The 13185-nt window shown below is 43.1% G+C and overlaps 1 protein-coding gene across 1 annotated transcript in view; it reads left to right on the top strand.

Moving 5' to 3' along the window:
* Nucleotides 1–13185, top strand: part of ACAD8 (acyl-CoA dehydrogenase family member 8) — a 617085-nt gene that overhangs the window by 414675 nt on the left and 189225 nt on the right. The window lies entirely within an intron of this gene.

Here is a 13185-nt window from a genome sequence, read left to right as displayed (position 1 = left end):
TGGTTTCTGCAGACGTTAGGGAGTGGCGGACCCAAGCAAGGCTATATATTGCCAGGGCATAGCTTGTATTGTATTGCATTTGAGACAATGTTGTGGGATGCGTCCGTAAAAAGGTACTTGCATTTCCCCTCGGCTATTTATGAAGTCCACAATCATAGAACTGGGTAAAGGTGCAGCCCTGCAATTGCCTGCTCAATCCACTGCAGGCAGAAGGGTGTCCACAAGAGGCAGCCCTAATAAGTGTTTGGCTACTACCAGTGCTGGATTATCCTAGTAGCAAAAGTAGCAAATGCTACGGGCCCCGCACTTTCAAGGGCCCCGCACTAAATGCTTACAATCTATCAATTCCGGTTCAGCGATTCTACACTTGCACTATTATTATAGTACTATACTGCCTTCAACTTTTATGAACGACTGGGTGTTTAAAGTTAGCGATTTGTCGTATTATCTGGCTGTATATAAAATGAAAAAAATACACTTACTTTACTATGCAAGTCAAATTTTTTTATTTTAATATTTAAGGTAGGCGGGGGTGAGTCCCTGATGGATCTTGAAGACAGTGACTGTGACATCAAAGTTGTCTCTGAGACTGGAATGGAAGCCAGTGGAGGGATTAGGGTATTTTGTTGTAAGGAAATGGTCGGAACCAAAAGATGTGACGCAGATGGGGGCATTCCCGAGGTCCTGCAGAGTTGAGATGCGCAAAGAGAATGACATCTCGGCATCAATGACAGCTCCAAAGTTGTGCCCACGCTTGAGCAGCGCGCGATGTCAGAACTCGGGAGGTAGACACACTCAATCCGGAGTCTTTACCAAGTGTATACTTTGTGCTAATTTGGGAGAATCCACCTCATGTCACCTCCAGCCACCAATTTGCTCAGTGACCTCGTATAACCAAAGCGAGTCAAGAAGGTGACATGGGAATAATCGGGTCTGCAAGAGGCACACACAAAAGGTTCAAAGAGCAAGTTGACAACAGCAATGGCACCTCAACACAACCAGCGACCCAGACACCAACCTGTGACGTGTACATCATTTTGTGGCACGTGTCGTGACCGATGCTGCAAGATCCAACCACATCCATCCAGTGCTCGCTGAGCTGCATTGGCTTCCGGTTACACTCATGACACACAATTGTGCTTGCCACAGATGAACCACAATACCTTGTTGATCTCGTAAATAAGCGTAAACCGTCATCACGCGAACTCAGATCATCCTCGCAGGAGCAGCGGCTCTTGGCTGGCCATCGAACAAAGATGGTCAAGGCATCGCGCGCTTTCAGTTGCACTTCTGCGGCCGTCTGGACCGCTCCTCCTTCTGATATTAGGAAGCCACTTGAACTTTGCACTTAAACATAGCTTGAAAACTAATTTTTTTAGAACTGCTTTTCGTGTTTCTTCTTCTTTAGTGCTGCCTAACGGCGTGTGCGACTTCACGATGATATTGGTCCCGGTCTAGCACGGCGTGTAGAGTTTGTGCTGTTGTTAATTGTAGCCATGTTTTGATGTTACTGAGCCATGTCGTTTTTGGCCGTCCTGGTCGTTTTTTCCCTTCGATTTTTCCTTCCAGGATTTGCTTTAATAGCCGGTATTTGTGGTCGTTTCGGGCAATGTGGCCTAGGTAGTAACACTTCCTGCTAATGATGGTCTTCAGCAGTTGCCTGTCAGTGCCCATATCTTGCAGAACTTGTGTATTGGTGGTTTTGGCTGTCCATGGGATTTTCAGCATTCTTCGATACAGCCACATCTCGAAAGCTTCGAGCCTTTTTGTTGCTGTTGTTGTCAGTGTCCACGTCTCTACTCCGTACAGCAAAATTGACCAGATGTAGCATTTAAGTGTGCGCAGTTTCAGTGATGTTCTCAAGTGGCGGTCTGCAAGGAGTGTTTTCCATTTAATAAATGCTTGCCTTGCTTGTTCAATTCTGCTCTTGATTTCGACTTCATGGTTCAACTGATCGTCGATGATTGCACCAAGGTATTTAAATCGGTGTACTTGTTCCAATTTTTCGCTGCCAAGCTTGATTGTTATTTCGCTTGTAGTTCGGCTGACCTTCATAACCTTTGTTTTCTTTTTATTAATTCGTAAGCCCCATATTTGACTCTCTGTGGCAACCTCGTCCAATATTTGTTGTAAGTCTTGTTCCGAATCGGCCAGCAGTGCAGTGTCATCGGCATACCTGATGTTGTTGATGTATTGTCCATTGACTTTAATACCAATGTTTTTATCTGCTAGTGTTCGATCAAAAATCTGCTCCGAGTAGATGTTGAAAAGACTGGGTGAAAGTGGGCAGCCTTGTCGTACACCTTTTTGTATTGGTGTTGGGTCTGTCAATTCGTTGTCATATCGGAGTTGGGCTGTTTGCTTCCAATAAAGAGCAATGATGAAGTTGATGTCGTTTTTATCTAGTCCCAGTTGTTTTAATAGATCTGCTAGTCGGTCGTGGTCGACTGAGTCAAAGGCTTTCTCGTAATCTATGAAGCAGATGTACACTTCTTTCTGATGTTCGTAGCATCGCTGTAGTAGTATCTGTAGACAGAAGATTGCTTCTCTTGTGCCTAGTCCTTTGCAGAAGCCAAACTGTGTGTTCTTCAATGCATTTTCGCATGTGGAGCGTATGCGCTGTTGGATCACCTTCAGGAAGACTTTCAGCACGTGGCTCATCAAGCTTATCAGTCTGTAGTCCTCGCATTTCCGGCTTGTTGCTTTCTTTGGTATGGCCACAAAGATGGATTGTAGCCAGTCGGATGGAATTGTATTGCCATTGTATATTTGATTGTACCAATTAGTCAGTTGTCGTATGTTGTTACTGTCTAATAGTTTGAGCAATTCTACATGGATTTAGTTTGTTGTAATTCCCCTGCACCTCCGATTAGCATGGTTGGCTACGTACGGTGCGAAAGAAGTTCAACGTACACACGTACAAGTCCAAGTGTGCACGTATCTATCTTAACGAAATCGCTGGGAGCTTTGTGAAGGTGGAGAAATTGTTTGGGGGGGGGGAGGTGGGGGTGGGTGCGTAGCGTGTCGGTGGCCATCTGTGGAAAATGGGTTGAACGCAAGTGACAGAGGAAACGCCTTGCTGCTGTTTTTATTATTATTATTATCTTACAATGAAAACGTTATTCATTATCTACGTTCACTGAAGTATGATGCCTGACAGTTTTACATCAACACCATCAGTAAAATTAATGCTGATAATCTGGAACGTGCCGTGAGATGTAGGCGCGCAATTTGAACGTCTCCATAATAGTTTAAGTGGCTTCACTGAGGCCCTAGAACGATGCAATAAACATGCTTGGTGGTGATGATGGTGGTATTTTATGCGATTGCAGTCAATTCTGGTCGCTGTATATTAGGGTGCGCAGTGTGGTTGCCGTGTGGTGATAAAGCCCCAGATGAAGTGCCAGATAAGATGCTAATGGTGATCTACAGCAGGACTGCCCCTGTTGCCCAACCAGCTAATCGTCATAACCATTATCGCAGGACACTAACTCGCGTGAGGCAGCAAAGCCATTTCCCCACCTCTTTTTTGTGGGAATCCTTGTGGAGAAGCAAGAATCGTGCATATGTTGCCGCTTATAAATAGTGTAATATATTTTGGGCGTTCTCTTTACAGAAACTCTTTAAATTAAACGCATTGATTCCTGTTATAGACGTTGGTAATATTCAAGAAATGAAAAATTGTTGCTTCATCGTTTGTCCGATAGGCCTTCAAGAAAGGTGGACACAACATGGGACATGCGGATGCATTTCACACTCCCCAGGACTCATCAGTGAGCCATGTCCAGCTACAGACTGCCATGAACAGCATTTGTGTTGTTTGCAAGGAGACTGCGGCTAAACTGTGGGTCCCTGAGACTGAATGAGGAATAAGTCAAATTCTAGATTTGAAATTTTCGTGACTGCAAGGATTCATACTCTTTGGTTTTTTCGGTGAAGTGCCAGATAAGACCCAATATGGCTGTTGGTAATGACATGCAAAGCAATTAAAAATATTTTTGTCAGCAAATATGCGATTTGTGCGCTGTTTGATGATACTTGAGGTATCGTGGAAGTGTGGCCCTGGTGTACGGCAGAAAAAGTCAAGTGATGCATCCCGGTGAGACGTGATTTCTGAAAGTACCGCATTTGTATGCAATTGTGTTTGATAGAGATCTAAGCAAAGGCAAGCTAAAGGTTTCTCGCAAAATGAAGATGATTAGACAACTGAGCCAATTGCCCTGGGGGAAAAAAATTATGCATTCAACCTTTTCTCTTGATTCCTGGTTAAAGTAATTTTTCCCTATACAGCATTGCCAACTCTATTATCGTATGAAGAGAAGTTAATGAGATGCGGAGTATCAACAGATGTGGGTTTTGATGAGTTAACTTCTGAAATCTGAAATGAAATGCTGTCCACCTGCTCATCCCCCATTGGCAGCCATGAGTTAGTGCTGGAAATTCCACATTCATATGCTGGGATCCGGCCTCTTTGTCAGACTGAGTTGAACCCCGACCCCTGCTCTGCGAGGATTCAAATTCTTGTTCTCTTCACCAAGTCAAATTTACCAAAACCAAAGCACCCAACCCCCTGCCCAACTAGTCGATGGGAAAATCGTAAGTGTCCATAAATGCCCGGGGTTGCATTGCATCTCGGTTGCCTGAGCATGGTGACGCATGGAGGCCGGCAGTGTGCAGCCACCCACCTGCGTCGCAGCAGTTTGTCCGTGAGAGGCAGCGAGGCGACTCGTTTGCTCGTCCGTTCGTGCAGCGTTTGGGTGTCACATTTTCTCATATACTGTGGTGTTTTCGAGACATTTGCAGTTTGCTCACCACGTGTGGATACAGGTGTGCAAGTAGATTTGTGAGCAAACTAATGTAGAAGATGAGTATTATACAAATATCGCAAGCGGAAACTTCATGAACAAAAACATACATCTTGAGAATTGGTGAAATGTTCGCGGATAACTAAATAAAAAAATAATTGACAGGAATAATTATATTATTGGTTGGATCATTCTTTCGAACAGGAAAACACGTACACAAATAACAAATACATACAGATTACCCTTCTTATATCGCTACATCCATGGTTACTGTGAACGTCTCTCACCAATCTTTCGACCCATGCCGAGGGCTCGGACTACCAGATAGACCGTTATGGCTCATCTTGCACACTGTTCAACCATCGCACTTCGGTTCCACAGCGGCGCACTCTTTCACTCGCTCGCCCACCGATCCACTCACTCGCCACATTGCAGGTAGAAAAACACTTCGTTTTTTGCTCCTTCCCTCACACCGCTCAACTTTGGAATGTGCTGCCACCTTCTCTTTTCCCATGCTCTTAATGACGTTCCTCAATTTAAGAAACGTGTTCACTTCGATAGTTAGTTTAGCACGTGGTAGGCTTTCGTGACCAATATTATCCACAGTAGACCGGTTTTTGGGTTAGATCACGTAAATAATAAAAAAATACTGTGATTGTGCTGTTTGCTTGCACGCTGCTTTATGGTTCGAGCCTTTGGGCCCTGCGCTCAGAAACTGTCTAAAGTAAAAAAAAACGCACGAAGCAATGCAATTTCAGCAAACTGCATTAAAAATAAGCATATAAATAGGCGAGCCTTGTGCAATACAATATGTTTCTACAGGGGGAATGTTGATGAGGTAGGCTGGACAATGTTTTTTTTTTCAAATCGCACACTCGTGCTTATGCACAAAGAAATCCCGTGGGCACGCGCAGCTGCTTGTGCAGTAGAAATGACATGCACACATCCTCCCATCGACGTCCGCGTGCGCTCTCGAACGGCCCATCCAGCGGCACAAAAGACCACGAAAATGAATTAAGGCTTTGAAGCGAAACCAAATAGATTCAGGGCTACTCCTCACTTCTGTTAGACATGCTTTTGCATGTCAACAGGTGAAGGTCCGCAGGGATGTTTCTTTTTTTTTTTCTATGTGGGGGGGGGGGGGGATACTGAACTAGCAGCACATGCATTTCAATTAGACACTTTGGTCAGCCGTGGAATTTTAAAACGGCATTTCTCTATGTTGACCGTAATTGAAATATCAATATTTTATCGCACACTCTGCAACGTCCAATTAACTCCTCCCAACCTATGACATTACTTTTGTTTTCTTGGTGCTGGTCGTACATTTAATAAAAAGGGCCTTTGTGTAGTGCTGGAAAATAAAGGTGTGGCCACTGCTATCCACAGCTATTCTTGCATGGGTTAAAAAAAGTATCTCTAATTTTCTTACGTAAAATAAGGTTGCAAGCTCTGCTTCATGGAATATTTTAAATATCCATTGATGTCATTAAAACGTATTGGCTTTTATTCGACAGTGAAATGGTTAATGGACATATACGCAATCTGTAATGGTATTCTGACAAATGATCTCTCAGTGATATTTTTTGTGGAATAATTTGCATTTTGTCATTGTGGAATGATCGAAGGGTATGAAAGTAATCCTTTGCACGCTATTGCTGTCCTGGTTAATTTGGCTCTTATGCTGACACAAATGCTTTCTCTTGGGATCAGTGCTTTTGTCTGCGCAGCAGGACACACATTTACTGAAACGTGCAATCTACAATCACATTTCATGGTCTAAGGGTACATGGCTTGTATGATGATAATCAGTTTTTATCTTTGAAAATGAGGGCCAAGTACATGTACACTTCAGATATTGGGGGTGATCGGAAAGTATGTGGCGTCTTAAAGAAAACAACTATTGACGGCAATTAAACTGTGCTCTTCTCTCTATAGTCCATTTAAGTACTTGCTGCATTGATTTAACAAACCTTGAATCCCTGTTCAGAAATACCTTGTTGGCCTTTCTCCATAATGTTGTGACTTTACGTATGTGCCCTCGACTCCCAATCACAGGTGTTACGAAATCAAGTTCCAAGCCAGAGTTTATGTCGAATATAATTTCCTTGAGATACACTTGCATTTAGACATTGCAATCAATACAAAGTTGGCGGTATTGTTTCCAACTATGTGGGACAGTCAGCAGCGGTTGCCCTCATCATGGGCTGGTTCCCACATTCTGAATGTGGAGCTTCTACTCTGGGGTCACCAATGGAATAAATACCAGCTCATGCTCACAGCAACAAGGATATGCTTTGACTTTTTTTTTAAATGTTAATTTACATGACATTGCAGTTATATTTTGATTTAAAGCTTTCGTGACTGCAGGGATTCATATTCTTGGTTCTTTCGGTAAAGTCACGTAGAAGGGAAACAATAAAATAAGAAAAATATCAAACAATACAATGCTCACGACGTTTCGACTGCAACACAAGCAATCATCATCAGGTGTGAAAAACACTGCAAGAAAAGAAGAAAGTGGCGGTTTTTTTCTTAACGTTAGCACCACGGACAGCGATTTTGGCAGTTGTTCAGATGGACGAGTCCATCTACGTTCGAAAAAGAGGAGGGGGGAGAGGAAGAGAATGGAATGCGGTCTGAAAGTCACCGTAAGCGTGAACACGATAAATTATGACTCAATATGATTGATGAAATCCTTCCAATGATTGCTAAGCCAGAATCCTTCTACTCGGTTGAAATTGTCTCTGTGTTTGTATATGTGGATAGCCTCATGAACGAATCTCTCATGGTAGCCAGATGGCTTGCAGAGAACCTCTGTCTTGGAGAAGTCAATGTCATGTGAGCCCACTGAATTATACCAGTGATCTGCCACGGCCGAGGTGTTGGTCCTACCGTGTTTTAGGTCTGCTTTGTGTTCACGGATACATGTCATTTGGCTTCTCCAATGTAACTACGACCACAGAGGCAACTCAGTTTGTAGATGCCAGGGTACTGTATGTCCGGAATCGCATCTTTTACAGATGGAACCAGATCACGGACTTTATGTAATGTGTTAAATCGGACCTGGATCTTGTGTTTATTCAAGATTTTGGAGATATTTTTTGTGATCCCCGCAATGTAGGGTAAGGTGATGGTTTTGAATGGCTCCTCAAGGTCCTTCTTCATGGTTGGAGTGATGGCTTTGCGGATTGTGTAGTCGGAGTAACCATTAGCCTTAAAAGCTTGGTGTACGTGCTTGAGTTCACTGGCAATATTTTCCTGGTCGTAGATGCATTGGGCTCTATGGTGCAGAGTCTTGATGAGGGAATTCTTCTGGGATGGATGGTGGTGGGAATCCGGTTTCAGGTAAGCATCCGTATGGGTAGCTTTCCTGTAGACAGAGTGGCTCATTGAACCATCAGGTCTCTTTTTTATTAGGACATCCAAAAAGGTAGCTTGCCATCTTTTTCGACTTCCATGGTAAATCTGATGGCTGGGTGTATGGAATTGATGTGGTCGATAAATTGGTGTAGAGCAGGCCGGCCATGTGGCCAGATGACGAAAGTATCATCCACGTACCTCTTCCATAAGGTTGGGCGCAGAGTGGCAGTCTGGATGGCGCCAGTCTCAAATTTCTCCATGAAAACGTTGGCTACATCCGGAGATAGGGGGGAGCCCATTGGGGTGCCCTCAGTTTGTTTGTAGAAAGTTCCATTCCAAGTGAAGTATGTATTGGTTAAGCAGTGTCTCACCAGGGGGGTACCTCAGTGTTCAGTCCTTGATGAACCAAGTCTTCAATGATTGCGATGGTGTCAGGTACATTAACTTTGGTGAATAAGGAAACTACATCAAAACTGACAAGCAGGTCGTCTGGGGACAGGGAAATACCCTTGATTGTCGATACCAGGTGAGTAGAGTTTAGTACCGCAGAGGTGGTTTTTCCAGTGTAAGGCCGCAGGATTTCAGACAAAAAAACGAGCCAGTTTGTAGGTGGGGGAGTTGATAGTAGAGACGATGGGACGAAAGGGTGTATCTTCTTTATGTATCTTTGGTAAGCCATATAATCTTGGTGGCCTGGCCGCAGAAGGTTTCAACGATAACTGTTTGGTTTGATCAATTAGTGCGGTTGAATCAGAAATGATTTTGTTGGTTTGTATGACGAGGCTGTTGCTGGGATCTCTTTTTATTTTTGTATAGCTGCCATCGTTGAGTAATTCTTTAATTTTGTTGTTATATTCTATTTTATCCATGATGACAGTGGCATTGCCCTTGTCGGCTGAGAGGATAACAATGTCATCCCTCTTTTTTTAATTATATAATTGAAAACGCTCAGTTATAATTTTGGATATTCCTTTTTTACATTACCACTTACGTTGACACCTAAGTCACAATAATGCAGTTATGGATGTCCTATTCATGGCAAGGTGCAGGTTGTGCTGCTAAACTAGGTAATGGAGAATGAGGTCACAATTGTAAAGGGAAGGTGATGTAAAATAGAAAAAAACTGTTTCTTGACCATTATTGTCATATATTGTCATCCATATTCTGAAGCAACATTTTTTTTCTTAGAATAACCCAATGTGCAGAGATTATTTTATTTGAGGACAATGGATATGAATCACGTACCGAGGACAGAATTGTAACGTTAAACGTGTGATCTTTTTTTATAGGAATCTTTATAAGGTTTGTGAATTGACAAGGATGCTGTAATGAAGAGTTCACGATGATACGTGTAAATTATAGCCGTGACATTTTCTGTTTGGTGCTTACGAGTCGAGTTTCCATTGTTTCTAAATCACTCTGCCACTTAATTAACCTTCTGGGTGTGTATTTGCAAGCTACACAATGGCACAAAGTGAGATGTGATCATTCTTCACCTCATGGACAGGTATCGTGTATACGCAGTCTGATGCATGTGTTTTCATCACTGGGCAATGTATGGTTTGCTGCCATGTGTGTGTTCCTGTGAGAGAGGTCAATCGTTGATGTTCTGCAAGAAAGAGAGGCCCCACACGATGTTGTACAAATCAAAATAAAACAAAACGGGACTCGTTATAAACTGTCCAATAATTCCACGAATTATTTTATTTTCGATTTATCCAAACGTATAATGTCAGAGGAAATGGCATCACGTATCACATCACTTTCATAATTTTTCCTCCGTCAAGTGGCATTACAGTGGCAGCTCTCGCAGTACGACACAGGGTTGACCACCCTGGCCTGCCAACTGACATTTTACCAATTTGGTAAATTTGCACCGTGACGCTTGCACAACATGGCTATTTTGTCCTCGTTTCATATGCATGGATTGTATGTTGACATTTTTCGCACCGTACGGAGTCAATTGAACACAAAACACAATCACTTTAGCCAGCATGAAGAGAGACGTTAACTTAATACAAAATGTCAATTATTGAAAAAAAACTACTTTTTCTTTAATACCATTTCCGTGATCCTTTAACTTTCCATTCATTTCGGAATCGGTGATTGTAAGTTCACCGCTCGCGAGGAGGTGAACTGATACCTACTGAGCTTACCCAGTGAACACAGCAACATGAATCAATACCGATACAGTAAAGTACTGTATTACAGCAATACAAATGTTTAACTTACATTAGACACGAGGGGACTGCTGTTTGCTTGTACCTTTTCTTTTGTAAGCTTGGGTAAATGATGAAGGTGGTGAGGAGTGTTGTGCTCACGACATTTTAACCACGGCTCTTGACAGTAATAGAGCGCTGTTTGCATTTGTTACCTTAAAATGCCATTATTTAGCAAGCGGTGTCAGTTCACTATTATTATAATAATAACATGACATTTTCTGGCAGCGTGGCACTTGTGTGCATTAGCTGTTCCTCATTAAGTTCCTGAAAGTTGACTCTTTCAAGCTACGTGACCGTATAAAATCTGAGATGTCGTCCTAAAAGTGAAGTTGACGTGCCCACACATTTTGCAAATAGCACAAGACAGCATAGGGCACACAAAACAAACCGCTGCAAACATTTAAACATCTGGTCATGCCCGTGGATTATTAAGCCGTATATTACTGGAACATGCAGGTTGTTGAGTGCCACTACTTTTTATATTTTATTTATTTGCAGACACACAAGTGGTGCAAGCGTCACCAGAGGGTGCTCGTTTTACTGATGAACCAACGAATTACAAGTCCTTATTAGTTATATAACAGATATTAAATTCATTGATGTAGTCGATTCAGAGAACGTCTCCACTCCAATAAGTGTGGGGTAGTGCCCTGCCTTCGTCGAAGGTTCCTGAACCATTGGTGACAATCAACTTTAGTTGCCTTCAACTCTAAAGCAGCGGTGGCCAACTGCCGTCTCCCGAGCCGCATGCGGCTCTTTAATCCACCACGTGCAGCTCTTTAATCAACCACACGCAGCTTCATGGAAGGGGCGTAACGTAGAACGTACTATCACAGTAGTAGCAAAGAGTAATGAATGTCTCCCGTGCTCTGCCGAAAACTGTCAATATATATACACATATATATACACATATATACACACATATATATATACACACTGGGCACTTTGCAGAACTCATGAGTATTGTTTTGGCTCTTGGTCTATTAACAGGTTGGGCTGCTCTAAACGTTTAAGGTAAAGCTGCAGCCCTGCAATGACTTGCTCGTGCGACTGCAGGCAGAAGGGCCTCTACTAGAGGGAGCTCTGGGAAACACCTCTCCAGAGGGTATTTGCCTCACCCTTCCACTCTGGCCACACACGCGATCAACTTGTGGTCATGACTGTGTTGGTACCACAGATCTCATTCCATGATTAAAATACTTTGGTCCTGGCCATTGTTTTAAAGTGTATAATAAAATACACATGTTGGTTATGGCATCCTACATTTTGGTATTCTGAGTTTGCAAAAAAAAAAGTGTAGAACCCTATTCAAATTTATAAGAAAAAATATTCCACCAAAATACCGCCTTATGTCATAATGTTTTTTTTTATGCACCTTTACCCAAGAAAGCATCGCACATTGTGAGAGTGGGGGGGGGGGGGGGGGCATGCTGCTGCTGTTTCATCCCAATTGAGTAATGTGGAGGTAATTTTTCAGCAATGGTATTTTGGCCAATACCCAGTTGCATTGGATGTTTTTTTTAGAGTTATGTATAATGCATTTTATACGCAACACAACTATAACATCAAAATACCCTTTTTATGTATATTGATTTAACATGAAGTAAAACAACTATACACGGTAGGATTAAGTCATATATGTGTATCAGCATTTTAGTTTTCCCAGTTTATTTTGTTTAATCAGGTGAGAATTCAAGAGACAATGGTAAGTGCTTAACGTACTACGCTACGAAACCTATTGCCAAAGTTCAATTCCCGGCCAAAGCTAACATCATTGGTGATTATTTGAACCAATGTTGGCCTTTCCCCTAGTCGACTGAGCATTTAATGAGTACCTGGTGCAGTGTGTAAAGTTCAGCACTCGGTACATAAAGATGGCTTGGTGTGGTTTTCAGTTTTTTCAGTTTCATTTATTAGGTACTAGCTTTACTACCCGGCTTCGCCCAGGACTTGGATCCACCACGCGCGGCCGCCTTTGTCTCCCCAGTGGCGATGTTCACACACCACAGCAGTTACTCGTTTGAGGCTGAATCGACCTAGGGGAGGCCCAGGAGCGGTTGAAATAATCGTCTCCGGTGGTGGCCGTGAGCGGGAATCGAACTCGGGTCGCCGGGTTCGTAGCCCAGCGCGCTAACCACTACACTACAATGCGTTACGCTTCCACATGCGCGGGTCACGTGACAGATTTGACGTCACAGCTCACTTGCCGTGCAAAAAATATACATTATTGAGCTCCCTTCCCCCCCCCAAAAAAAAACAAAAGTGTATTTTTTAAATGTTTGCATGGTGTATAGTCTGGAAAGTACCCACATGGCAAATTTCAAGTTTGTTGCATGTCGGAAAGTACGCTAAACATTTTGAACAGACACACATTCACAACTTTGCCTTTGATATATATGGAGATAACCCTGTGAGCCATGCGGCTCTTGACTCGGGTGCAACCGCAGCAAAAGAAAAACATGAACAAGAAACATCTTAAAGTGACTAAAGTTGTGGTGCTGGCCACAACCACCACCCGCTCGTGTCCACGTTCACTGTGCCCGCCTTCATCGGCGCTCGCTAGCAGAGCTTGCCCCAGCAACCTGGCAAAGCTATATGGGGGATCTTAATCACGTGCACTTAACGAGCAGTGGTTCACGGGCAGTGCTATGATCGCGGCAAATGGCATGTGATATCTGAACCTATACCGGTCCTCCTGTACTTCTACTCAGCCTTAAATAAATACCTGTTGCGGTATGTCAACATTAGCACTGCAGAGACAAATGCATCTGTGCATGATAGGTTGTCATTCCCTC

This window comes from Lampetra planeri, chromosome 29 (assembly GCF_965212315.1).
Source record: "Lampetra planeri chromosome 29, kcLamPlan1.2.h2, whole genome shotgun sequence".
Taxonomy (NCBI): Eukaryota; Metazoa; Chordata; class Hyperoartia; order Petromyzontiformes; family Petromyzontidae; genus Lampetra; species Lampetra planeri.
The sequence above is the reverse complement of the archived record's forward strand: the minus strand, read 5'-3'. Positions and strand labels throughout refer to the sequence as shown.